This window comes from Hippopotamus amphibius, chromosome 13, assembly GCF_030028045.1.
Source record: "Hippopotamus amphibius kiboko isolate mHipAmp2 chromosome 13, mHipAmp2.hap2, whole genome shotgun sequence".
In the NCBI taxonomy this organism is placed as follows: domain Eukaryota; kingdom Metazoa; phylum Chordata; class Mammalia; order Artiodactyla; family Hippopotamidae; genus Hippopotamus; species Hippopotamus amphibius.
In genome coordinates this window covers 50206163-50233019 of record NC_080198.1, presented here as the reverse complement: position 1 = coordinate 50233019, position 26857 = coordinate 50206163, and the positions used below count along the sequence as shown (strand labels likewise).

General features: G+C 45.9%; 1 pseudogene; it reads right to left on the bottom strand.

The window, feature by feature from the left end:
* Positions 1-2261: 2261 nt before the first annotated feature.
* On the bottom strand, positions 2262-8179 carry LOC130834453 (polyadenylate-binding protein 2-like; annotated as a pseudogene).
* Positions 8180-26857: the final 18678 nt, after the last annotated feature.

The following is a 26857-nucleotide window of genomic DNA, read 5'->3' as shown; positions in this document are numbered from 1 at the left end:
ACCTCTGGATGGAAGATGCTGCAAAATCACACTGAAAAGAGGTATGGATACAGGGAAGAGCATAATTGGGGCCATTTTTGCAAAAACTGCCATGCTGTTGTGTTCCAGAATGGCAGAAAGTTAGACACGAAGCATTTATAGTGTGCATTATTCTGGACATTACATATATCACTGCTGTGAACGTCATGTTCTTACCATTCCTGGCATTAGAAAAATACTAAGGGAGGAGGGTGGGAAAATCTTCCCTCATTCTGGAGTCATTCATTTAGGTCCCTCTGCACTAGGTGGGGGGGAGGGCAGAAGCAGTGGGCACACTTGTCTGGAGCCCAGCAGGGAAGATACACAGCAGCGGACAGCACAGTGTGGAATGCGGCTTCTGCCTTGGTAGTGATGGATGTGGAGGGGTCTGGGGCATGTGCCTGTGGCCCAGAGGGAGGGATGTGGGTGGGGAATGCGTGTGTGGGTGTGTCTTATGTAAGGCGAGGCAGCTCAAGGGTAGGTAATGACTGACTTTTTTTTTTTTTTTTTTACATTTTATTTATTTATTTACTGGCCAAGCCGCAAAGGTTGCAGGATCTTAATTCCCCAACCAGGGATTGAACCCGTGCCCCTGCAGCGGAAGTGCTGAGTCCTAACCACGGGACCTCCAGGGAATTCCCTGTAATGTCTGACTTTAGACTTGAAAAATGAGTTAGCTGGACAAGGAGTGTGGTGAAGAGAGACTCCCAGTATGCATACGGCATTTCATCCAGATAATAAATGAAGGTGCTCTGGAGCAGGGAGCAAACTAGAGGGCGATTGCACTGCAAAGCAGGGCAAGGTCCTCAGTGCTTTCAGCCTGCCTTTGACCTTTATCTTGGAGGCAGTGCAGGGCCCCTGGTGACTGCAGGTTTTATTGTGAGGATTCTCAGGATTGGAGCTGAAGAGGTGGCTTTGACCTGTGCAGGCTGTTTGATTCTCTGCAGTTGGGAGCAGAGGAATAACCACTTTTCTTTTCTGAACACACCTTGGTTCTCTGAGAAATCTCACTAGGAGAAATAAACTTGGCCTCACCTCACAGCTTCCATGAAGAGAAGATTTAGATGGAGCAAAGATTTAAGTGTTAAAAAAATAAGGTCATAAAGTATTAGTAGAAAATATGAAAATAGGTTTAATCTCAAAATGGGCAAGACTTTCCCAGAAGTCATAGTAAAAGAGATCGATGTATTTGATTACATAAAGCAAAATAGAAATAAAAAACACCTGCATTGCAAAAAAACACACCATATGCAAGTAAGAAAACCAACAACAAATTAGGAAAAAAATATTTGCAATGTGGCAGCCTTGCTATCTGCTTATTTAGTTTTCCTAACATTATTTTGTTGAAAAAAAAATCTTTTTCTTACTGATTCAAAATATCATCTTTATCATATGTTAAATGTTTATTTATACACACATTTATTCATGGATCTTTTTAGGGCTTTAAATTCTGTTCCTTTCATCTATCTGTCTGTCCTTTCATGAGCCAGCATCATATTAATTACTATAGTATTGTAACATATCTTAATATCTGGCAGTCCTCCCACATTGCCTTTATTTCATTTTATTTTCTATTTTTTATTGAAGTATAGCTGATTTACAGTGTTTTGTTACTTTCAGGTGTACAGCACAGTGATTCAGTTATACAGATACACACACACACACATACACGCATATACACACACACATATATATACTTTTTCAGATTCTTTGCCCTTATAGGTTTTTACAAAATATTTAGTATAGTTCCATGTGCTATACAGTAGGTCTTTGTTGGTTATCTATTTTATATATAGTAGTGTATGTTAATCCCAACAACCTAATTTATCCCTTCCGTTCTTTCCTCCTTGCGAACCATAAGTTCCTTTTGTGTCTGTGGGTCTATTTCTGTTTTCACACTGCTTTTTTTAAAAAATTTTTTTATTTTTAAAATAACCATTAAGACACATTTCTACTTTTCTGTAAAAGGCGTTAGTCAAACAGCCCTCAATATGCCCATCTGGAGCCCGCCCAGTGCCACCTGGGCCTCCTCTGGCTGCAGCTTTGCCTGGTGCCCTTCAAAGCCCCCACTGGTCCCCATGCCAGGCCCACCCCGTGCCCTGCTTCATGACCAGTGGCTTCGGCCGTGGGGTCTGGGCCGCTCTCCTGCAGAGCGCAGGGGGGAGGGGCAGTTATTCTGCGCGGGGTAAATGGTCCCACGAGGATCACAGGTGTTTACTCCTGACACAGCCGCAGCCCCACTCTCAAAATCGGGTCCTCCCTTCAATACGGTGAACACCACTGGGAGAATCTTCCACATCCCCGGTTCCGCCCTCGTGGTCTGACACGGGCTCGCCTTGGAGGCTGCTGGCAGGGGAGGGTCCCCTCTGGTGCCCGGGTGTCCCTGAAGGCCCCCGTGGTCTGTGGAGTTGATCCCTGGAAATTTGGTCCTTGGGGGCAGCACCTTGATAACCCAGCATCAAAGGATGCTCTTGTCCAGCTCCATGGCGGCCTGGGCCACGCTCTCGGTGGCAAACTCTATGAAGGCATCGCCCTTGGGGTGTGCGGAGAGCTTGTCTCACAGGAGGGTGACCTGGTGGATCTCCCCACAGTGGTTGAAACAGGCCTCCTGCTCCATGGCCCACAGCTTCAATTTCACAGCCTCCAGCTCCTGGTCAGCTACCAGGCACTCAGCCAGGTCCTCCCTCTCTAAGATGGACAGCAGGAAGCCTGGGTCTTCCTCGTCTTCTTCCTCCTCCTCCCTTGTCTCCTCCTAGTCCCCATCTCCAGCCCTTGAGCCCAGAGGGGTCTTCTCAGCCTGGCTCCAGGCCCCACAGCCCTGGGCCTCGGGGGTCCAGAAGCCCTCCAGAGCCAGGCCTCGGTGGGAGGTGGGAAACTGTGGAAGGGCCCCAAGGCAGACAGGAGGCAGGAGGAGGGCAAGCTAGGCCTCCGTGCTCACCTCCACACCCTCACATTGCTTTTAAAAGGAGACTTTTCTTAAAAAAGTTTTCTTGGGTTTGTTTTTGTTGTTGTTGGGTTTTTTGTTTTGTTATGTTTTGTTTTTTGTTTTGTTTTTGTTTTTGTTTTTTTTTTGCATGTGAGGGATTTCCTATTTAAGAATATGGTACATCTTCCCATTAATGCAAGTCCTTTTTTGGTGGGCATCCCTCAGGGGTAATTTCAATTTTCTTCACATCAATTTTGCACATCTTAAGTTGTTTCTGTATATTTTATCCTTCTTGGTTATTACAAATGAGATATTTTCTTCCTTGATAATTCTAACCGGCTATTAAATTCTTTATATTAATTTTGTATCCATCCAACCTGCAAAATTTTTTTTATTGTGTTGGACTTTTATTAGTTGATAGTCACACCAACTACAAAGACAACTTTGCCTCCACTTTTGAATTTTTTGTACTTTATATTTCTGTTTCTCATTGATTGCATTGGTTAGTATTTCTAGAACCATTGTAAATAATAACGGTGATGGTGGACATTCTTATTTTGTTCCTGGCTTTAATGGGAGTGCTTCTTGTGTTTTCCCATTAAACGTGAGGCTGGTTTAAGAAATCGAGATAGATACGTGTCTGTTACAGTAGGTAAGCATCCATCGTTAGTAACTTTCGGCATAGCCAATTCCTTGGGCTAGCCAAGTATCTGTGCATACTTTTCCCTATGTAGAACATCCCCACCCCCAATGGGAAGAGAGTACTGTTTGGGTCTGCTTCTGGGTGAAAGGCCAGGATCTCTGAGTGATGTATAGACCTGTCAATCAGATCAGGATAGTCTTCCCTTGATTTGCTTTTTCAGAAATCATCAGATGGTCTCCTCTTTATTTTATGAGATTAAGTTTTTTCAGTCCACCATATGAGATGATCAAATTTAGAATTGTAATAAATTATGACTGTTTTGTTGGGTTTGAGCATTTTGTTGAGTTTTTTTTTAAATAAAATTCATTATTGAGGTTAATTGTGTCATGGAGGGAACAGTATATACTAGGAAACAAAATAATTAAAAATTTTAAACATTTTACAAATATATAAAATAGTCAACTCTTTATTGAAGAGGTTTGGCTCTGAATGTCACAGCACAAATCATACAAACTCATTAGGTGGAGGTATCTGAGAACCAACAGAAAACAGGCTCTTTCCTCAGAGCATCTCCCACCACCCCCCTGCCCCCCCAAAACAGAGTTTTCTCTTGATCTGGTGGTCTTTTGTTTTTAATTAATGAATTTGTTTATTGGCTGCGTTGGGTCTTTGTTTCTGCACATGGGCTTTCTCTAGATGTGGCAAGCGGGGGCTACTCTTCCTTGTGGTGCACGGGCTTCTCGTTGCTGTGGCTTCCCTTGTTGCGGAGCACAAGCTCTAGGCATGTGGGCTTCAGTAGTTGCGGCACACGGGCTCAATAGTTGTGGCTCAGGGGTTCTAGAGCGCAGGCTCAATAGTTGTGGCGCTCAGGCTTAGTTGCTCTGAGGCATGTGGTATCTTCCCAGGGCAGGGATCAAACCCTTGTCCCCTGCATTGGCAGGAAGATTCTTAACCACTGCGCCACCAGGGAAGTCCCGATCTGGTGGTCTTTAAACTAAAAGGGAAATGATCTAATCACAGCATGGCCAGCATGTGGTAATTCAGTGGACGCAGGTCAATCACAATAGGAACTCCATGTTGAAAAGGGAACATGGGAAATATGATAGGCATTGGTCCACGGCAGAGATCACACGGGCCAATGGCGAATATTCCCTTTTCTGGCTGTAGAACACGTTTCATTGGTTAGTTCATTTGGACCACCTCTTTCTGCTCTCTGGGAAAAATTCATTGTCCTCTGCACCCCCTAGCTCTGCCTGTGGGCAACGTTCTTCCTCGTCTTTTATTCTTCAAGGCCATAAATGCACTGGCTTCAGTCTGCTTAGATTGCTGGCCACAGACAGGAAGTACCTCTCCTGGCGGAATTGTGTCCCCTTCCATCCGTGTGTGTGACTGGCTGGCTCTAGACTGAGTTCATCCCTCTTGTATTGTTGGGTGGAAGGAAAGAAACACGCAGCTAACGCCCATCAAAATTTGGAAGTTTCCCCAAAGGTTCACCTTCCTTGGCAGGTTGTCTGTCTTCCAAGAGACCACCAGGGATGGTTTAACCAAGAGCTCTGTGTGGAGTAATGAGTCATCAGGTGGCCAGCCTGTGGTGCCATGTCTTATGTGAGATGTTAGTGGTTGCTAGTACCTCTTACTCAGCAACGTTAACATGCAAAAAATGGCCCATGGCGATTGTAGTGTGCCCTCAATTATAAGATGCAAATCAACTTCAGAAATGTTAATGTGGGCAAAAAATGTGCACCTTAGTTGTGGTGAGTATCACGTCTGCAGCTTTGCCATTGACTGTCCCACCAGCTGCATTTGGACAATGTCTCATGTATGCTTTGCTGTCTGAGGCTCCCAACCTGTGGGTACCAAATTCTGTTTCAATTAGAATGAACTGTTGTTATTCTGTCATCTTCAAAGTTCCTTTTCCACGTGTGGTCCAAGGCGGGCTGCTGCAGCACCAGGAGCCATGAAGGAGGGAAGGGAATAAAATGGACATTCTCTTTCCCTGTAAGTATATGTCCAGGAAGTTGCTCAGACCATTTCTGCTTTATATCCCATTGTGTGGAACTTAATTACATAGTTACACTTAGCTGGGAGATGTAGTTTTATTCTAGGTAGCCAAGTCCCCAGCTAATATTCAGGTGTTTGCTTCCTATAGAAGGAGAGGATGAAACCTGGGGACAACTAACTGTTTCTAAAGGTTTATAACATAGTCTGCAAAAAAGTTCCTCTTTTTTGAGGGGGGTGGTGCGCACCGCGCGGCGTGTGGGATCTTAGTTCCCTGACCACGGATCGAATCCTGATCCCCGGCAGTGGAAGCGCGGAGTCTTAACCACCGGGGTGCCAGGGAATTCTCAAACAAATTCCTCTTTTTGTTAAGAATTAAGTCATCCTAAGAATGTATGTAATTTCATTACATCCCTTTTAAGCATCCCTGGAGATGACTAACCCCTAGCCCCGGACTCAGTCTGGGCCCCTTGTCCTATAGGGTAGGACGCAGGCTGTCTCTCTGAAGCCCATAGCAGCTGTGTAGAGCAGAATCAAGCGTTCGTTTTTGTGATTCCTTGATTCAGATCTGGCCCCACCAGCAGCCTGCAGACCTCCCCCCCCCCCACCCCCCTGCAAGGAGAACAGGGATCGCATTTGCTTTGCTCACTCCTGGGAGTCTAGCACCTGACACAGGACCCGGCGTGTGGTGGGGGCTCAGTAAATTTCCAAAGAACGCATGAGTGAGTGAGCAGTTCCTGTTCTGTGTGAAGTTTCTCAAAAAAATAACGAGTATCTCTTTCCCCCCGCTGCCCAGCCCATGGCTCCCTCCCACACGCAGCAGCTCTGACGAGACAGTTAATAGGAGAGGTGGGCGGCTTCTGGTGTAAAGGCTGCAGCTTCCCGGCCCACCTTCCGGGGTCTGTGTGGACTTGAGGAGCTTTGAATTCATGGTGGAGGGGAGCCCTGAGAGCCTTTGCAGACAGCTCTGGGGAGAGGGCACAGAGTGTCTGTGGGGCCAGGCGGTGAGGCCACTAGCCCCGGGGACAGGGCCTCCTGGAGAGCCCTGGCCAATTACCAGGAGTGCAGGTGGCAGGAGCGTGTACTCAGGTTCACACGGGCCCCAGGCTGCTGGCATGTCGGGTAACGCGGCAGGCCCAGCGTGGCCCTCCTGCCTTGTGGAGCAGAGAGATGCCGTTGAGCATCTTTTGACGCTGGCAGCAGCAGCAAGCTGGGCTGAGGCATCTTCTCTTGCCGTCTCATTAGGGACCGGGCTGGGCCCACAGGACACCTGCGGACTCAGGCCACTCAGCAGCAGAGAAGGCCTCAAGGCATCTCCTCACCTGCTTGTCCTCTCCCTCCCTGTGGCTTCCCTCTTGCCCTCTTGGAGGGAGGGTTCTCCAGGGAAGGCTGGGGGAAAGAGGGTGGGCGGGAGGGCAGGGAGAAGATCGCACAGAGGCTGCCTCCCTCAAGTCTCAGTGTCTCCCTGCCTTTCTCAGAGACCCACGGTCTGAGGGGCTGTGAACCTGTATCTGTAGCCCTCCTATCAATCCCGAGTGTTCTCTCGCCACGTTGGTTCAGAGGTATCAGCATTTGCAGAACGTCTGCTGCGTTCCAGGCCCTGTGCCGGGGTTCTGGAGGGTGCATGGTGTCCAGATATGTAAGCAGACATGTAAGCAGGTGCCCTCCATGCGAAGAGACGTGGGCAACGATGACAGCAGGTGTGCCCAGGAGAGGATGCTCGGGCTGAGGCAGGTATCCAGGAAGCTTCCAGGGGCTTGAGCTGGCTTCACAAGATGAGTGATGCTTGGCAGATGGACAAGGGTATCCAAACAGAAGAGTCACAGAGGAGCCAAGTAGTGTGGCGCACTTTGAGAACTGCCATACCCTGCTGCTTGAGGTTGAAGTGTTACTACTCACTTACCAAGCGCCGGGGCAGGTTCTCAGTGTTTTCAATGCTGCATCTCTTTTAGTCCTCATGGTGTCCCTGAGAAGGAAGAACCAGTGTCCCATCTCACAGTTCAGGGCCTGGGGCACAGGGAGGTGAAGTGACATATCCAAGATTCATCATTGATAAGTCGTTAGTAAGGAGTGGGCCAGGTTCAGCAAGAATCTAATGACAGCAGTTAACACTCACTGCATACTCACGAAGCACCGGATACCGTGCGACGCATCATTTCACCTAGTTCTCAACCCTTGCAGCCTGTCCTGTTTTATCCCCACCTCACAGATGAGGACACCGGAGATGGTTAAGGGAGAGAAGCCCTTTACCAGGGGGTGAAGGTTTGCTCCCAGACAGCCTGAAGGTGAAGCCCATACACCTAACCACGGCCCTTTTCTTGGAGTCTTTTCCTGGAAGGGTGGAGTGAGGGGAGGTGAGTCTGGAGGGGCAGGCAGATAGGCCCCACACCCTGGAGGGCCTTGTGTGCGGCATACAGGCCCACGGGCCACGGGGCAAGGCAGCACAGAGTCGGGCTGCCCGCTGCGAGGCCCGGGGCTGCCACGGGGGCCTGCGCGGGAAGGGCGGCCTCCGCATCTCCTCCACACGTCCTTTTCTCCTCTGACTGGACTGTTGGGATCTGCCGGGGTGGGGGCTGTGCTGTCTGCTTCTCCATGGTCTCTGCAGCGGCTGCTGTGCTGTTAGGGTCACATCATGATCTAGTTGATGGAATGACCGCGAGGGTGGAAGGAACCAGCCTCGCTGCCCAGGCTGCCCTGGGTTGCCTTGGTCCCAGCCAAAGCAGCCTCTGTCCAATGAGCCTTGTGCTGCCTGAGCTCAGCACCTTAGCCCACAAGCCTGCTCCTCCAGCCTCCCCATCTCAGTAACTGGCAGCACCAGCGTGAAGGTTACTTTTATGTACCAACTTGACTGGGCCACAGGGTGCCCAGATATTTGGTCCATCATTATTCTGGATGGTTCTGCAAGGGTGTGTTTGGGTGAGATGAACATTTTAATTGGTAGAGTAAAGCAGGCTGCCCTCCCTCATGTGGGTGGCCCCATCCAACCAGTTGAAGTCCCCGCGTAGAACAAAAGGATGGACCCATCTCTGAGCAAAAGAAATTCTTCAGCAGACTGCTTTGGACGTTCTCTTCACCGTCGGCTCTCTGGGGCCTCGCGCCTGCCCACCCACACTGCAGATGTGTACTGCAGCCCCATACTTGCATAAGCCAATTCCTTATAATAAATCTCTTTCTCGCTCTCTATATACACACATTCCATGAATTCTGTGTCTCTGGAGAAGCCTGACTAATGCAGTTGTCCTCCCAGCTGCTCAAGCAGAGACGGAGGCGTCATCCCCTCTCATGAGCGCAGCACTGAATCCGTCACCAAGTCCTGTGGCTATCACTTCCCACGGCACTCCCCTGCCCGTCCACTTCTCATCGCATCACGGCCACCTCCTAGGCCAGAGGGTCATCCCCTCCCCCTGGGCGGCAGCAGCACCCACTGCCTGGTCCCTGAGCTAGTCCTGCCCCTTCTCCACCCAGTGTTCACACAGCAGCCAGAGTAGTTCTTACAAAGGCTCATCTCACCCTGTCACTCAGCTTTTAAATGCCTTCAAAGGCGTCCCATGGACCTCAGGATAAAGTCGTGATATCAGTTGGGCTTTGCTGCCCAGCAAAGGATGCCAGACATAGAAACTAACAGGCATTTGTGGCTTATGGTTGGTAACTTGGTCTGTTCTCACCTAGGTGGTTCTTCTGGACTTGTCTGGGCTCACTCGTGATTCTGGGGTCAGCTGGTAGGTCAGCTGGGAACTGGATGATCTAGGAGGAACTCAGCTTGGATGGCTGGGCTTTGCTCCACACGATTTCTCATGCTCCAGGATCTGGGAAGGGTTCTAAGAGAAGGAGAGAGTAGAGGCTCCAGGCACCTAGAGGCCCAGGCTCAGAACTGGCATATCGCTTCCTCTGCATTCTTTTGGCTCAATCAAGAGAAAAGTCCAGGTGAGATTCAAGGGGCGGGGAAGTGGATTCCACTTCTTGATGGGAGGAGCTGCAAAATCACATCGCAAAGGGGGTAGATCCTGGTACGGGAATAACTGTAACCACTTTTGCAACCAACCACAGCCCCAAACCCTTACCCTGGCCTCTACAAGTCTCTGTGATTTGGTCCCTGTCCTCTCCTTCTTGGCATTCTAACCCCAAAGGCCTCCTTTCAGTTCCTTGAGTCTGCCCAACTCTTCCTGCTCCAGAGACTACAACACATGCTGGTCCTTTTGCCTAAAATGCTGTTCCTTCATTCAGCTGGACAATTGGTCTTCATCTTTCAGGTCTCAGCTCAAATGTTATTTTTTTGGGAAAATCTTTGTTGACTAATCTGGACTAAGGAGATGAGGTTCTCCAGTTATGTTTGCAGTGCACTTACAACAGTTGGAATAAAACAATTATTATTTTGAATGTTTGTGTCATATCTCTTTTCTCCTAGAATGGAGACTCCATGGACTTTAGTTAATTAACTCACATATTTGCTGAGTGTTTATTGAATGCCAGTTCTGTGTTAGGCATTGTGCTAAGGTGCTGGGGATATGGGTGGTGGTAAAAATAGATCCAGTTCCTTTCTCAGGGAATTTATAATCCGATGAGGACACCAAAATTAAGAAGTAATTACCAAAGCAAAAGTAAAATTGTGGTAGAGGTAGTTCTGCAAAGGCAGGTTACATGATGCCATGGGGCAGTTTAACAGGTAGGAGGGCAGGGAAGCTTTCGTCGAGGGCTGAGATGTGCAAAGTGAATATCAGTTACGCAGAGGCTGAGGGGGGAAGGGGTGGAGTGAGGCTGCTGTGACCAGACTCCTGGTGGGAGGGAGAATATGGGATACAAAGGACTGACAAGGGAGGCTGGAGGGCAGAGAGAGAGGGGCCAGACACGTTACAGCACAAGCCTAGGGAGTTAAACTGGGTGTTCTCTGCTGGGTGGGGGGCACCATGAACTTGGTTTTGAACGTAATGAGTTTAGGGTAACTTGGAGGTATGCAAAGGTTTTCTCCTGAGCAGACAGTTTTACAGGTTTGGAGTTCAGTGGAGGGGTCTGAGCTAAAGATGTATGTGAGGTGGTCATAACTAAAGACCCCCCTAGGGTGGCAGCTCTTCATTTTGGTGTGTTCCTTGGATTCCTTTGGCAGTCTGGGAATGCCTGTGATTTTAAATGCGTGAGATAAAATGTATGGGATAACAATGGAAACCAATTATGTTGAAAAACAGTTATCAAAATACTAAAATAAATTTGTGCTATAGAAGTATAGATGCTTCTTTATTAACTCATTAAATAACAATACCCAGTGGCAGCTCTCATAAGTACTATAATTGCAAAGTAGTGATGAATACAGATTTTGAGAGGTCTGCAACAACTGTCGTGTGGAATTAAGAGCCCTGGAATTTTTCTTGGGGACGAGGTGACAGGTCCTGCTAATGCTGCTGTGGTTAGTTGTTTGCATTCATGATTGAAGGAATTGCTAAACGTCCATAAGAGGAGAGTGAAAATGAAGATGCAGTTTTTAAAAAAATTTTTATTTATTTTTGATTGCGTTGGGTCTTCATTGCTGTGCACGGGCTTTCTCTAGTTGGCGAGCGGGGGCTGCTCTTCGTTGCGATGCATGGGCTTCTCATTATTGTGGCTTCTCTTGTTGTGGAGCACGGGCTCTAGGTGCTTGAGCTTCAGTAGTTGCGGCACGTGGGCTCTAGAGCAGGTAGGCTTTAGTAGTTGTGGTGCGTGGGCTCAGTAGTTGTGGCTCGTGGGCTCTAGAGTGCAGTAGTTGTGGCGCATGGGCTTAGTTGCTCCGAGGCATGTGGGATCTTCCCGGACCAGGGCTTGAACCCTTGTTCCTTGCATTGGCAGGCAGGTTCTTAACCACTGACCTACCTGGAAAGTCCCGAAGATGCAGTTTTATTCGCATCCAAGTTCCCTGACCCCCTAGGGGTCTGGGGAACTCAGATTAAGACCCTTTGTCTAGAGCGAGAGGAAGAGAGTGCTTAGGATGCTAGGACAGGTCTTGGACCAAGCAGAGGAAGATACGGCTGAGAAGGGCTGCAAGGGAGGCTGGGGAGGTGGGTGGGAACATGAGTTTTGTCTGTAAAATCCATGGAAAACCAGTGATCCATGAAGGGGGTGACCAGTTGTGTCAAATGCTGAAAGTTCCACGATATGAGGACTGATAAACGTCTGTTGGATTTGGTGGCTTTGCAGGGAATACTTGCCTTGTTTATTGCTTGATTCCTGGTGCATTTCAGGGTGCATGGTTGGCATTCAGTATTTGTTGAAGGAGAGGATGGGCTGCTATCTCATCCCATTGGGTCCCGTGGGAACTTGTCTGCCTGGTGGAACCATCAGTGGAGCCTGCAGATACTTCCTGAAATCCATTTCCCAATCAAGGGCTCTGGAAGCTGCAGAGACTGCAGGGATCAATGAACCTTCAGAGTTCTGGAGGCTCTCATTTGTGTACCACGCCCTTGGAATGGAAGGTGAGGTGGCCCCTCCGTATCCAGCAAGGTTGGGTTTGAGGCCTTGGACTTCAGGGTGGTACTCATTCTGCCCTGCCCATAGCTGCCAAGTTCTCCCATCGATTACTGATACTCAGAGCTGAATGTCTCCCAGTGGCAGTGACGTGCTCTAACGACTCGCCTTCATCTCTGCGTGCTCGGCTAGTGCCTGGCAGCAGTGGGGTGTACCCCTGTTTTTGAGAGGTGCTCTGTGTGTGCTGGAAGATCTGGATTTCCACTTCAGATCTCAAGCCATCTGCCCAGTCTCCTCACTCGACACCATCTTCCTGGGAAGTGGGTCACTTCTGCTCCAGTGCCGTGGGGTGAGGGAACCTCACTGAGTCATGTGGGGTCACCTTAAATGAAGTGACCATTATGAGTTTCTGTCAGGAAGGTTTCGCTATTATAGGTCTGAACTGTTTAAAACAGTGAAACAGCCTAAGATGGTGGCTGGGCCAATGGAGGCAAGAACTTGGCAATGAGAATAGCATAGCTTGGGATTTGGTGAGGATTTAACGCTCATTCAGTTCAGCGGTTTCAAGCTATGTTCCAGCGATCCCGAAGAGCTTGAGGATGGAGATGAGAGGCCTACCGGATGGGACGCGGAGCATCTCCCTTATATATTGGAGCATCCCTTTTATATATTGAGCACCTCTACAATATCATTGGTCTTAAAAAAGAATTCTGCTGCTCAAAATTTTGAAAATCACTGATTTAGTCCAACTCCCTTATTTGATACAAAAGGCAACTTAAGTCCGAAGAGGTAGAAAGCTGAGCCCAAGGTCATGTAGACAGTTGGTTGCAGAGCCAGAACTGGAACTTAGGTCACAGAGATAGTCATTTTTTTTGTGATTCGATGACCTAAATACTTACGAAGTCGTGCGTATTACCATTTATTTGTGTATGTAGACACCACGCTTATACATAGATCATGCATTGTTTCTCCTAACTGCATATCCCCATGGTGAGTTTGTTTGTTCTGAAAAGTGTTTGGGGAAGGGTGCTTAGGAGTCTTAAAACCCGGAAGCTCTTTTTGCCTTTTTGGTCTGAAGAAGCGCAAGGTAAATTGAGCAGATCTATGAAGATGTCGAGTGTTTTCCACACTAAGGAAGAAAACCCCCAAAGAAAATGGTCTAATGGGGTTAATAAAGGCCCAGCATTCCTTGGGGACCTGGGAAATTAATCTGACAGCTGAAACCTTGGAGGGGTTAGTGGAAATTGTGAAGCAACAGCTCTGCATATGGAAGAGTCTATAAACAGCTCCCGAGCCAGCTCCCGGCATAGCCTCCATACTAGCGGCAGCCGCTTTGTGTCAGGCTGGCCCAACCTGGGTTTCTTCCAGCTGCATCCAGAACACCCCTGCAGTGCCTTCAGCCATGACCCAAAGAATCGGGGGAGCCAGATGGAAGATGCCTGGTTATGAATTACGTGCCAATTCCCTTCCCACAGCAGCGAGGGAGCTGTGCCTGGTGTGTGTGTGTGTGTGTGTGTGTGTGTGTGTGTGTGTGTGTGTGTGTGTGTGTGTGTGTGTGTGAGACAGAGAGAGACGAGAGAGAGAAAGAGAATGTGTCAATGTGTGTGATATCTCAGTTGGACTAGAGCATACAGGAGTCCTGAGTGTTAGAACCTTTTGTATTTTAATCTTAAATTTTTTTTGGTGATAGGGCTTTGGGTAACAGAACATAGTGGCCTCATTTATGAGCCTAGGGCTTGTCTTGTTCAAACCCCTCATTTTTCACCCCAAGGCCCTCTGTGGACCAGAGAGGGCTTCCAGAGTTGGCCCCCTTCCTCTGTGCTTCTGTAGCTTCCTGTTCTGCTCCTTCAAAGCCCATCTCAGCTGGTACCTGTCTGCCTTCCACGAGTCTTGATAGTGGGGACTCTGTCTGATTCACCTTTGATGCCCAGTGCCTGGCAGAGGGTCTTGGCATATTGGAGATGTTCAGGAAATTTTTATTGATGGATTTATTGACTGAGTGAGTGAGTGAATGAATGAATGAATGAATGAGTGAATGAGTGAGATTTCTTAGGAAAAATCTTCTAAGAGTCAGATTTTTCATAAGGTCATGGGAAGGTCAGGAGGTCATGGGAAAAAATTTTGAGCTGAAGCCAAGCACTGCTTCCTTTTTACAAATTAAGAAACAGTAATGGGGACTTCCGTGGCGGTCCAGTGGCTAAGACTTCCGATGCAGGGGATGCGGGTTCGGTTCCTGGTCGGGGAGCTAAGATCCTACATGCTTCATGGCCAAAAACTCAAAAAACATAAAACAAAATCAGTTTTGTAACAAATTCAATAAAGATTTAAAAAATGGTCCATACTGTGCAGATGAGGAAGCTGAGGCCCTGGGAGACTCAACGCTTGCTCAGGGCCACGCAGCTGCTGAGAGGCCAGAGTCAAGTTCTCTAAGCATCAGCCAGAGCCTTATTCTAGAAGCAGGTGTCCTATTGGATTGTTACTCAGAGCAGGAAATCTTTGAGTGAAAGAAATCATGGCCGGGCATTTGGTAAAAGAAAACCAGAGTTAGCATCTGGTTTAGTGCTTTCCAGACCCTTTTGATGTGCTTTCTCACAAATCATCTTGTTGGTCCCCTGAGATGTGGACTCACATTGCATAGACAAGGCAACAGGATCAAAGCCATTGATCTGCTCCTGTCCCCTCACTGATAAAGGATGACGTTGGAGTTGGGCCCACGTCCTCAGTCACCTGAGCCCCTGCTCCAGTGACTGTAGGCCAGGCATCAGCCCAGAGATCGACAGGGTAGGTCTGAGAGCTGTGAGATCTCGTAATCTAAGCAACCTGGATCCTGTGTACAAGGTGGTGGGCACTCCTGGATTAGCGGCTGTGGTGCTGGGAGACCGATGGGCAGGTTTAGAACCAGAGGAGAGAGGGAAGTTGAGAGAAGAAAAATCCTACAGAAGATGGAAAAGCGAGCAAAACTGGAGGGACAGGAAAGAAATCAGTGATTTTATCAGCAGGACATGGGTGGGAAAGAATGATGTAAGCTAAACAAATGCAGAGAAACAGAACATAGAGTTCTCCCTGTGAAATGCCTTTAAGAAGCAAAATGTAAAGAGATGTTATTTTTGTATTTGTGACATTTTAGGCTTCAGCTACTTGCACTTGAAAATGAAAAGAGAAAATCTCAAAGCAGCCTAACTTATTCCTTACCGAGTTAAGGAAAATGACAGAGGAAGGACACGACACTTAGCTGCTAATTGCCGTTCTTTGACAACCCACGAAGACCATCCTTAGCTTATTTCAAATAAGCACGTTCTCAACTCCTCATCTCTATCACTGACATCACTGCTGAGGGAAAGGTGGTGAGAAAAGACCACAAAAACACGTCGGGAACCGTGAATCACAGCAAGGCAAAGAAAATTAACAGAGCCAGCCCTGGACAGAGGGCGCAGCCCCTTCAGAGCCAGGGATGGGGACCTGGTGGGGCTTCCTGGCCTTTGAGTCCCCTCTGCTCCCCAGATGGCAAGCAGGGCTCCCTCCAGGCCTCAGCCCTGCAACCTGGTTCTTCTCTTTGTTTGAGGTTTTGACGGATCTTGGATTTAATTATGTCTTCTAGGATTTCTGATAAATCTCTGAGCAGGAGATAATATGATTTTTTTTCCTTTCTCCTCAGTGAAAAGAGGGCAGGACCTTACAATAAGCTTCTTTGTGAGAGAGGATAGGTTGAGATGTTTGGAGGGAAGGAAGGAATTAAAGGAAGACTGTAAATAAAAGGAGCTTGGTCGTGCCGAACGAGTGAATTCCAAACTATTAGGAGTAGCTGCTACGGTCAAGTTCCCATCCCCCAAACTCTAACCATGCATTTCATCTGCATCCCCATGACCTCCTCCTCCACCAAGAAATATTCCAAAACCTTCATGTGAATGGGTTCAAACCCAAACTGGAACTTATATGCTGTCTAATGCTATTGGATTTGTCAAATACTGTATATAGTTTTCAAAATGCTAAAAATGCCACTAATAGTGATACAAATATAGAATGAATGTGTCAAATATTTATTGAACTCATTAATTACTGAGGGAACTGAAGGATGTTAAGGTTGTTCCCAAGAGAGGGTGGTGACCCTGAGGTCCATCTCTTCCTGGGCAAGGACCCTCCTTGGCTCCACAAAGCCCTGCAGTGTGGCCAAAGCTTTTGTCTTTTGCTGTCTTGACCCCCGAGGAGGGGGCAGCTGGTTGGAGGCAGTGCTCCCCTCTGCTCCAAGGTGCAGAGAGCTACCAGCACCCACCTTTTCTGTTGTTAGATTTTAAAGGAGCTCGGGCTTCCCCTAACAGCTCTGTGTTTTTGTCACGTACCGGATGTAACAGATGCTTCCAGGAGGTGAATGAGGCTGTTCTCTTTGGAAACTGAGTTGAATGGGATTGATTTTTAGGTGGCCACTCTTTCGCAGGCAGGCTTAAGATAAAAATGGTCAGGAGATGAGATTGTGAGTAGGAATTCTGAAATCTGACTTGAGTGCCTTGCAGAGACTGTTTCGGATGCTCACTTGATTCCTCTGAGCACATAGTAGGTGCCCAGAAAGTGCAGGATGAATCATCTCAAGACTGTCACTTAGGGCAGCAAGGACCCCTTTTCCAGGAGGGGGTGTTGAAGGGCTGGTTGGAAGTGGGGAGCCGTGGTGCTCATTGCTGAGAGCGATTTCTTGCCCCCTTACCCCCATTTCACGTTCAGCCTCTTTTAAGAAGATGAATTCGAGAGTATTTCCTCCTCCTTCCCCCTCTCGGTGATGACATCACCGTCATGATCCTCATGATTGGCAGTTTTCCATGACTCACCACTTTGCTATTTTGGTGGCGCTACGTTTCAGGAGATAATTGCCTCCCCCTCCCCCTGAGCACCACACCTGCTCGCATGTGGAGACTTCCAGAACGACCACGCCTTGCCAGGCAGCGGCTCCCTGAGCCTGGAGGTGGGGGTGAGAGTAATTATGAATGGAGAAGGGAAGTGACACAGTGGGTGAAAAGACAGGCCTGCTCCCCCAGCCAGGAGCTGTAAGGCAGTCCTGACGTCACCCCGAGGCTCAGCTCTTCTTAGGCACGGGGACAAGAGGGAAGCCGCCTGGGAATGAAGGCTGCTCCCCTGAAACCAAGCTCGGGCGTGGGTGTTCCAAGTGTTGAAATTCTTCAGATGCTGCCAAGAGCGATGGGGCTTCCAAGGGAAACTTCCAGAGTGTGCTGTTCCGGGGTTTCGTGATGTCCTTAATGGGAAAGAGTGTTCCTTCCCTTTCCGGGAAATCCCTCCATTTCTTCTGAGGGAGCCCAGGTCTCTGGATAGGCCATGTTCAAGCTGGCTTGGTAAACCGAGATTTTGGCTCAAATGTGCTTCCTCTCTGACCTCTCCTGCTTTAAGTGACACTACGTGATCCCTGCTGCCCCCGACTCTTTTGTAATAATCTTCTCTAGAGGCCACAGGGTAACTTTAAACATACCTGCTCGTGGTATATCTTTTATGATGGTTGAAAATTCTTTTTGTTTTCTTTTATTGAAGTATAGTTGATTTACAATGTTGTGTTAGTTTCAGGTGTACAGCAAAGTGATTCAGTTATACATATATATATCTATTGCTTTTCAGATTCTTTTCCATTATAGGTGATTATAAAGTATATAGTTCCCTGTGCTGTACAGTAGTTGTTTAACCATCAAAACACTGAACTTTTGTGTATCTTCCTTGTACTCTTTCCACAGCTTGACTGATGCACTAGTCCTATCATGTCTATAAGACAGCTTCAGATACATATTAAGAGAATTGTGTCATTTGGTGAGAATGGAGGACTCTTCATCAAGTAGGGAATTGTTAATTTTGTAACACCAAAGCCCAGCACCGTAAAACACAGGGATTTTGTCTTAGAGACTGAAAAACCTCACTAGGTCATAGAGGGTGAAATCCTGTTATTGTTTACCTTTCCTGATATTTATGACTTGTCTTCCAAATAAGGCTGTGTGAGGTTTTTTTTTTTAATTTATTTTTTTTATTTTTTTGGGGGGGGTACACCAGGTTCAATCATCTGTTTTTATACATATATCCCCGCATTCCCTCCCTTCCTTGACTTCCCCCCTCTCGAGTCCCCCCCACCCTCCCCGCCCCAGTCCTCTAAGGCATCTTCCATCCTCAAGTTGGACTCCCTTTGTTATACAACAACTTCCCACTGACTATTTTACAGTTGGTAGTATATATATGTCTGTGCTACTCTCTCGCGTCGTCTCAGTTTCCCCTTCACCCCCCGCCCCCTCCCATACCTCGAGTTCTCCAGTCCATTCTCTGTATCTGCATCCTTGTTCTTGTCACTGAGTTCATCAGTACCATTTTTAGATTCCGTATATGTGAGTTAGCATACAATATTTGTCCTTCTCTTTCTGACTTACTTCACTCTGTATGACAGATTGTAGTTCTATCCACCTCATTACATATAGCTCCATCTCATCCCTTTTTATAGCTGAGTAATATTCCATTGTATATATATGCCACATCTTCTGTATCCATTCATTTGTTGATGGGCATTTAGGTTGCTTCCATGTCCTGGCTATTGTAAATAGTGCTGCAATAAACATGATGGTACAAGTTTCTTTTGGGATTATGGTTTTCTTTGGGTATATGCCCAGGAGTGGGATTACTGGATCATATGGTAGTTCTATTTGTAGTTTTTTAAGGAACCTCCAAATTGTTTTCCATAGTGGCTGTACCAACTTACAGTCTCACCAACAGTGCAGGAGAGTTCCCTTTTCTCCACACCCTCTCCAACATTTGTGGTTTCCAGATTTTGTGATGATGGCCATTCTGACTGGTGTGAGGTGATACCTCATTGTGGCTTTGACTTGCATTTCTCTGATGAGTAGTGATGTTGAGCATCTTTTCATGTGTGTGTTGGCCATCTGTATGTCTTCTTTGGAGAAATGTCTATTTAGGTCTTCTGCCCATTTGTGGATTGGGTTATTTGCTTTTTTGGTATTAAGCTGCATGAGCTGCTTGTATATTTTGGAGGTTAATCCTTTGTCCGTTGTTTCATAGGCAATTATTTTTTCCCATTCTGAGGGTTGCCTTTTAGTCTTGTTTATGGTTTCTTTCATTGTGCAAAAGCTTTTAAGTTTCATGAGGTCCCATTTGTTTATTCTTGATTTTATTTCCATGATTCTAGGAGGTGGGTCAAAAAGGATTTTGGTTTGATGGATGTCATAGAGTGTTCTGCCTATGTTTTCCTCTAGGAGTTTGATAGTGTCTGGCCTTACATGTAGGTCTTTAATCCATTTGGAGTTTATTTTTGTGTATGGTGTTAGGAAGTGTTCTAATGTCATTCTTTTACATGTTGCTGTCCAATTTTCCCAGCACCACTTATTGAAGAGGCTGTCTTTTTTCCATTGTATATTCGTGCCTCCTTTGTCAAAGATAAGGTGCCCATATGTGTTTGGGCTTACTTCTGAGTTCTCTCTTCTATTCCATTGATCTTCCTTTCTATTTTTGTGCCAGTGCCATACTGTCTTGATCACTATGGCCTTGTAGTATAGTTTGAAGTCAGGAAGCCTGATTCCACCAACTCCGTCTTTCCTTCTCAAGATTGCTTTGGCTATTCGGGGTCTTTTGCGTTTCCATACAAATCGTAAGATTTCTTGCTCGAGTTCTGTGAAAAATGCCATTGGTAATTTGATCGGGATTGCATTGAATCTGTAAATTGCTTTGGGTAGTACAGTCATTTTCACGATGTTGATTCTTCCAATCCAGGAACATGGTATGCCCCTCCATCTGTTTGTGTCGTCTTTGATTTCTTTCATCAATGTCTTAAAGTTTTCTGCATACAGATCTTTTGCCTCCTTAGGCAGGTTTATTCCTAGGTATTTTATTCTTTTTGTTGCAATGGTGAATGGGAGAGTTTCCTTAATTTCTCTTTCTGCTCTTCTGTTGTTCGTGTATAGAAATGCAAGAGATTTCTGTGTATTAATTTTGTATCCTGCTACTTTACTAAACTCATCAATTAGTGCTAGCAGTTTTCTGGCAGAGTCTTTAGGGTTTTCTATATATAATATTATGTCATCTGCAAAGAGTGACAATTTTACTTCTTCTTTTCCAATTTGGATTCCTTTTATTTCTTTTTCTTCTCTGATTGCTGTGGCTAACACTTCCAAAATTATGTTGAATAATAATGGTGAGAGTGGACACCCTTGTCTTGTTCCTGTTCTTAGAGGGAATTCTTTCAGTTTTTCCCCATTGAGAACGATGTTGGCTTTTGGTTTCTCATATATGGCTTTTATTATGTTGAGGTAATTTCCTTCTGTGCCCATTTTCTGGAGAGCTTTTATCATAAATGGATGTTGAACTTTGTCAAAAGCTTTTTCTGCATCTATTGAGATGATCATATGGTTTTTATCCTTCAATTTGTTGATATGATATATCACGTTGATTGATTTGCGTATATTGAAGAATCCTTGCATCCCAGGGATAAACCCCACTTGATCATGGGGTATGATTTTTTTAATGTGCTCTTGGAGTCTGTTAGCTAGTATTTTGTTGAGGATTTTTGCATCTATATTCATCAGTGATATTGGTCTGTAGTTTTCTTTTTTTGTGACATCTTTGCCTGGTTTTGGTATCAGGGTGATGGTAGCCTCGTAGAATGAGTTTGGGAGTGTTCCTCCTTCTGCAATATTTTGGAAGAGTTTGAGAAGGATAGGTGTTAGCTCTTCTCGAAATGTTTGATAGAATTCACCCGTGAACCCATCTGGTCCTGGGCTTTTGTGTGTTGGAAGATTTTTAATCACTGCCTCAATTTCCGTCCTTGTGATTGATCTGTTCATGGTTTCTATTTCTTCCTGGTTCAGTCTTGGAAGATTGTATTTTTCTAAGAATGTATCCATTTCTTCCAGGTTATCCAATTGATTGGCATATAGTTGCTTGTAGTAGTCTCTCATGATGTTTTGTATTTCTGAGGTGTCCGTTGTGACTTCTTCTTTGTCATTTCTAATTCTGTTGATTTGCATCTTCTCCCTTTTTTTCTTGATGAGTCTGGCTAATGGTTTATCAATTTTGTTAATCTTCTCAAAGAACCAGCTTTTAGTTTTATTTATTTTTCTTATGGTTTCTTTCCTTTCTTTTTCATTTATTTCTGCTCTGATCTTTATGATTTCTTTCCTTCTGCTCACTTTGGGGTTTCTTTGTTCTTCTTTCTCTAGTTGTTTGAGGTGTAAGGTTAGGTTGTTTATTTGATCATTTTCTTGTTTCTTAAGGTAGGACTGTATTGCTATAAACTTCCCTCTTAGAACTGCTTTTGCTGCATCCCATAGGTTTTGGGTTGTTGTGTTTTCGTTGTCATTTGTTTCTAGATATTTTTTGATTTCCTCTTGATTTCTGTAGTGATTCCTTGGTTGTTTAAGAGTGAATTGTTTAGCCTCCATGTGTTTGTATTTTTTGCAGTTTTTTTTCCTGTAATTGATATCTAGTCTCATGGCGTTGTGGTCTGAGAAGATGCTTGATATGATTTCAATTTTCTTGAATTTGCTGAGGTTTGATTTGTGACCCAAGATGTGATCTATCCTGGAAAATGTTCCGTGTGCACTTGAGAAGAAAGTGTATTCTGTCGTTTTTGGATGGAATGTCCTATAAATATCAATTAAGTTGAGATGATCTAATGTGTCATTTAAAGCTTGTGTGTCTTTATTTATTTTCTGTTTGGATGATCTGTCCATTGATGTAAGTGGAGTGTTCAAGTCTCCCACTATTATTGTGTTTCTGTCGATGTCCCCTTTTATAGCTGTTAGCATTTGCCTTATGTATTGAGGTGCTCCTATATTGGGGGCATAGATATTTACCATTGTGATATGTTCTTCTTGGATGGATCCCTTGATCATTATGTAGTGTCCTTCCTTGTCTCTTTTAATAGTCTTTACTTTCAAGTCTAATTTGTCTGATATGAGTATTGCTACTCCAGCTTTCTTTTGACTTCCATTTGCATGGAATATCTTTTTCCATCCCTTTCCTTTCCGTCTATATGTATCCCTTGGTGTGAAGTGGGTTTCTTGTAGGCAGCATATAGAAGGGTCTTGTTTTTGTATCCATTCAGCCGGTCTGTGTCTTTTGGTTGGAGCATTTAATCCATTGACATTTAAAGTGATTATTGACATGTGTGTTCCAATGACCATTTTCTTAATTGTTTTGGGTTTATATTTGTAGGTGTTTTCCTTTTCTTGTGTTTCCTCCTTAGAGAAGTTCCTTTAGCACTTGTTGTAAGGCTGGTTTGGTGGTGCTGAATTCTCCTAACTTTTGCTTGTCTGTAAAGCTTTGGATTTCTCTGTCGAATCTGAATGAGATTCTTGCTGGGTAGAGTATTCTGGGCTGTAGGTTTCTCTCTTTCAGGACTTTCAGTATATCCTGCCATTCCCTTCTGGCCTGCAGAGTTTCTGTAGAAAGGTCAGCTGTTATCCTTATGGGTTTTCCCTTATATGTTGTTTGTTGCTTTTCTCTTGCTGCTTTTAATATTTTTTCTTTGTGTTTAATTGTTGTTAGTTTGATTAATATGTGTCTTGGTGTATTTCTGGTTGGGTTTCTTCTGTATGGGACTCTCTGTGCTTCTTGGACTTGGTGAATTATTTCCTTCCCCATGTTGGGGAAGTTTTCCACTAGAACCTCTTCAAATATTTTCTCAGACCCTTTCTTGTTTTCTTCTTCTTCTGGGATGCCTGTAATTCGAATGTTGGTATGCTTAATGTTATCACTGAGGTCTCTCAGACTGTCTTCTAATCTTTTTATTCTTTTTTTCTTTTTCCTGCTCTGTGGCATTTATTTCCCCCATTTGATCTTCCAACTCACTTATTCGTTCTTCTGCCTCAGTCATTCTGCTGGTTATAGCATCTAGAGTATTTTTAATTTCAGTTATTTTGTTATCCATTGCTGTTTGTTTTTCTGAGTTCTTATGAACTGTTTCTTGTACTTTCTCTATTTTGTTATCCACATTTTGTATCATTTTTACTATCATTACTCTAAATTCTTTTTCAGGCATTTTTCCTATTTCCTCCTCATTTATTTGGTCTTGTGGGTTTTTTTCCTGCTCCTTTGCCTGCCTGGTGTTTCTTTGTTTCCTCATGGCTGTGCAGACTTTTGGGGTTGCTTGTCCTGGCAATAGAGGTGTTTATAGGAGACTGTCCAAGCCTCAGACTAATGTCCAAGTGTTGGATTAAACAAATACGAAGTCTAGGAAACACATACATGTATAAGACACACAGTTACTGAATCCGTTAGGACATAAGGCTCTAGAAAGACCTGACAGAACCCCAGTGTGCTATCAGATATTCAAAGAGAAACCCAACAGAAATTGACAACTGAAACAGAACAAATCAGAGACAAAAGCAAAAGCAAACAAACAAACAAATAACACCTTACACATACAAACATTAATCCAGGGAGATTTTGTAAGCTAGGATCAAATATAGAAAAGAGCCAGAGTACCACCAGAGAGAATGGAGATTCTCAGAATGTAATTAGACAACTGTACTAAGAACTAAGATAAAGACAAAAGCCTAATATTAAATACCAGGGTGTTGCGTCATCTGGAGAATAGAGCAAGGAGTCTGAGCAGACCGCTAGTGTTGCTTATACGTATGTTAAGATAAAATAAACTTAAAATGGCTGGAAGAAAGGGGAACAGAAGAGCCTAATGTGGTTGGAAATATGCAAATAAAAAGAAAGGAATAGAAATGTATAAAAGATAGGGATGAAAGGAAAGTATGAGAGATATATTGTCCGTACTACCAAAAACTTAGCTAGATATAGAAGTATATAAAAAGGAAAAAAAAAAAAACTTGTAGATCCCTTAGGGCTAAGATCATATTTAATAAAGAAAAAAAAAAAAAGGGAGAGAGAAAAAGAAAAAGAAAAAAAAAAATCCAGAACTGATCCCAGAATGGATCAGTTCAATAGGTATTGATACTACTATTTCTGTTTCCTTAGTGTCTCAGCTGTAAGTGTCCTTCTCCTTGCCTTGGGTTTTTTTGCATTAGTCTGTGACCAGCAGAGGTTCCTTTATTGTTTGTCTGTAAGTGTCGGTGTGTGGGGAGGGAGAGGGTACAATAGTGGCTCCTTCTCCTGGGAGTGAGTGAGCAGTGGCGCACTGTTGTTTCAGTTGGGCTTGGAGGTGCCTGTTGCAGAGGGATGCCGGTGGCTCAGGCATAAACAGAAATTCTTAGAGTTGGGCCTCTCTCGGGGTTTTTTTTTTTTGTTGCTGTTGTTGTTGTTGTTTTTTTCTCTCGGCAGCCTCCCTGCTGCTGGCGTTGCAAGGGGTTTTAATCTAGCCCCGCCCGAGCGCCTGAGGGTGCTTGTTATCCCTGAGCACCTTAGGTGGCCCACGGGCGTCTCTCCACTGCCTGTTGCAGAGGAGCTGAAAGAGAGAGAGAGGCTATGTGCGCAGCTCCTCCCCCCTGCCCGTGAGCCTGCAGCCTCCAGCCGCCATCATGGCCGGGCAGCTCTCAGGGACGGGCACTCCTCTCCGCGGACCTCCTCCCTCCTGTCCTCTCGGTCCGTCACCCTACCTGCAACAATGTTTCTCACCCTGAGCCAGCTCTCCAGTTCCCATGCTCCCGCTCCCGGACCCTCCGTTCAGCCGCGGATCGACGTCTCGGTCCGGGAACGCTGAGCTGCGCTGCGGACCCTCCGTATGTTTCTCACTCCCTCGCGTCTGCCACAGCTTCGCCGCTTCACCCTCTCTGAGCCGTCGTAGATGCCTCCCTACCGGCTATGTCGGGCTCCCCGCAGTCCTTTCTGGTGTCCGAGGCCGTCTGCTGGTGTTCAGCTGGTTCTCTGTGGGAATTACTGCGTCCTTCTGTGCATTCCCAATGCATCTGTGGAGAGGGATGCACTCCACGTCTCTCTACTTTGCCGCCATCCGCTGTGTGAGTTTTGAAGCAGGGATGATGCAATCTTTTTTTTTCTTTATCTTTTTTTCTTTTTAGAGTGCAGGCTGAGTAGTTGTGGTACATGGGCTTAGTTCCTCTGAGGCATGTGGGATCTTCGCACCAGGGTTTGAATCCATGTCCCCTGAATTGGCAGGCAAATTCTTAACCACTGCACCACCAGGGAAGGCCCCGCCTTTCTTTTTCAGGGATGATGCATTATTGCTCATTGGCTTCCTTGTGGCACAAGGCACAGGGCTTTGCCCACAATGAGCGCTCTGTGACTTCTTGATGTGATGTGAGGGTTTAGACTTGATCATGAACCCAGGCTCACAGATTCATTCGTTGATTCCACACAAACTTATTGAGCATCTACTAAGTTTTGAGCACTGTTTTAGGCACTTGGGAGTCAGTAGTCTCTACCCTCTTGGAGCTGAAATCAGGTAGTGGAGACAGACAATAAACAAGGCAAATCGGAAAATATATCATATGGCAGGTAACCGTAAGTGCTAGGGAGGAACAACACAGGAGGAAAGGTGGATGTAGGGTGTTGCAGGAGTCGTCAGGGAGACTTCTGAGTAAGGACCGAGAAAGTGAAGGAGGGAGCCTTATGCATCTCAAGGAGAGAGCTTTGAGAACTGAGCATATAGCACGTGCAAAGGCCCCAAGGCAGAGGCGTGCCTGGTGTGTTCAGTAATCCCAGCTCTGGCCCACCAGGCTCTAGATAGATTATTGGCTTCTAGTCTCTGTGACCTCACCTCCCCCATCACTCACTTTGTTCTCTGCACGCTGGCCACAGTGGCCTCTTACATGGGGGAGGGCGTGCACCTGTGCAACCTCTTTTCTTCCCCTCTTGCTAGAAGGGCTTCGAGGTAGGCAGGGCTCCTCTGACCTAGCCCTTCCTTGCCTGGAGTCTGAGCTGGCTTTTGCCTCTCAGGCCTCAGGATAAGGCTGCTTCTAGAGGAACAATTGGCAGTGTCCTCTGTGCAATGTCTTCAGAAGGTTGTCAGTGGTAAGGATGGAGGAAGCTGTCTTAGAGTTAGTAGGAACATGGTTTAAGTTCCAGAACAGAAAAGCAGGTAGGGAGGAAATGCCAAGGAAGCTCGGGGTATCTCCAAAGATCCTCAGCAGGGGGCCACCCATTGGCATCTTCTCGAAGGCAGATAAGACTGGCCTGCTCTGAGCTCACCTAGAGGAGAAGTTCTGACACCAGGCCTTTGAAGGGCTTGACTCAGTGTCCCCTCTGTAACCCCGAAGTCATTTTTCCTAAGGCTTTTCTGGAGATTCATTATAAAATGCTCCAAGCCTGCCAAAGATTTGCAGCTTTTTTCTTTTTTTTAAATAGAATTATTTTATCTAGGATTGCCATTCAAATATAGAAAAATAGAATGGAAAGGCCTCGGGAAGAATCAAAACAATGCAAATGTATTGCTTCTCTGCTTCTAATGCTTTGGCTTATGGCCGTTTCTCATGGCCAATTATGGCTTCAAATAACAAAGCCATGTACTAGGCAGAAAACACTTTCTAGCTATCAGATTGAGGAAGCTGAAATTCAGAATACATTTTTTAAAAAAAGTTTGTGATTTTTCTTCCTTTACGTGGGAATTGTGACACAGGTTAGTCTGCTCAAAATGACCGTCTTGAGTAAGCACAGTCACTCCTGCCCTTCCTCACTCCTCACGGCCAGCTCTCTGGGGCCTCAGCCTGGGAACAGAGCAAGATTGCCCGTGGCCCACCTCCGTCCTGGTGCACCTCCTCCCCACCTGCTGCTGTCCGCCCGATGGCACACAGCCCCCCAGGGCCAGGCACCAGCTGTCTGCGTCTCCCTCTGCCCCATGCCCGTGGGGTGGGAGCAAGGCTGGCTGTGTAGAAACAAAAGCCATCGGCACCAAGTAGCAGGGTGGGGAGGGGATGTGTGTGCATGGCCTGATGACA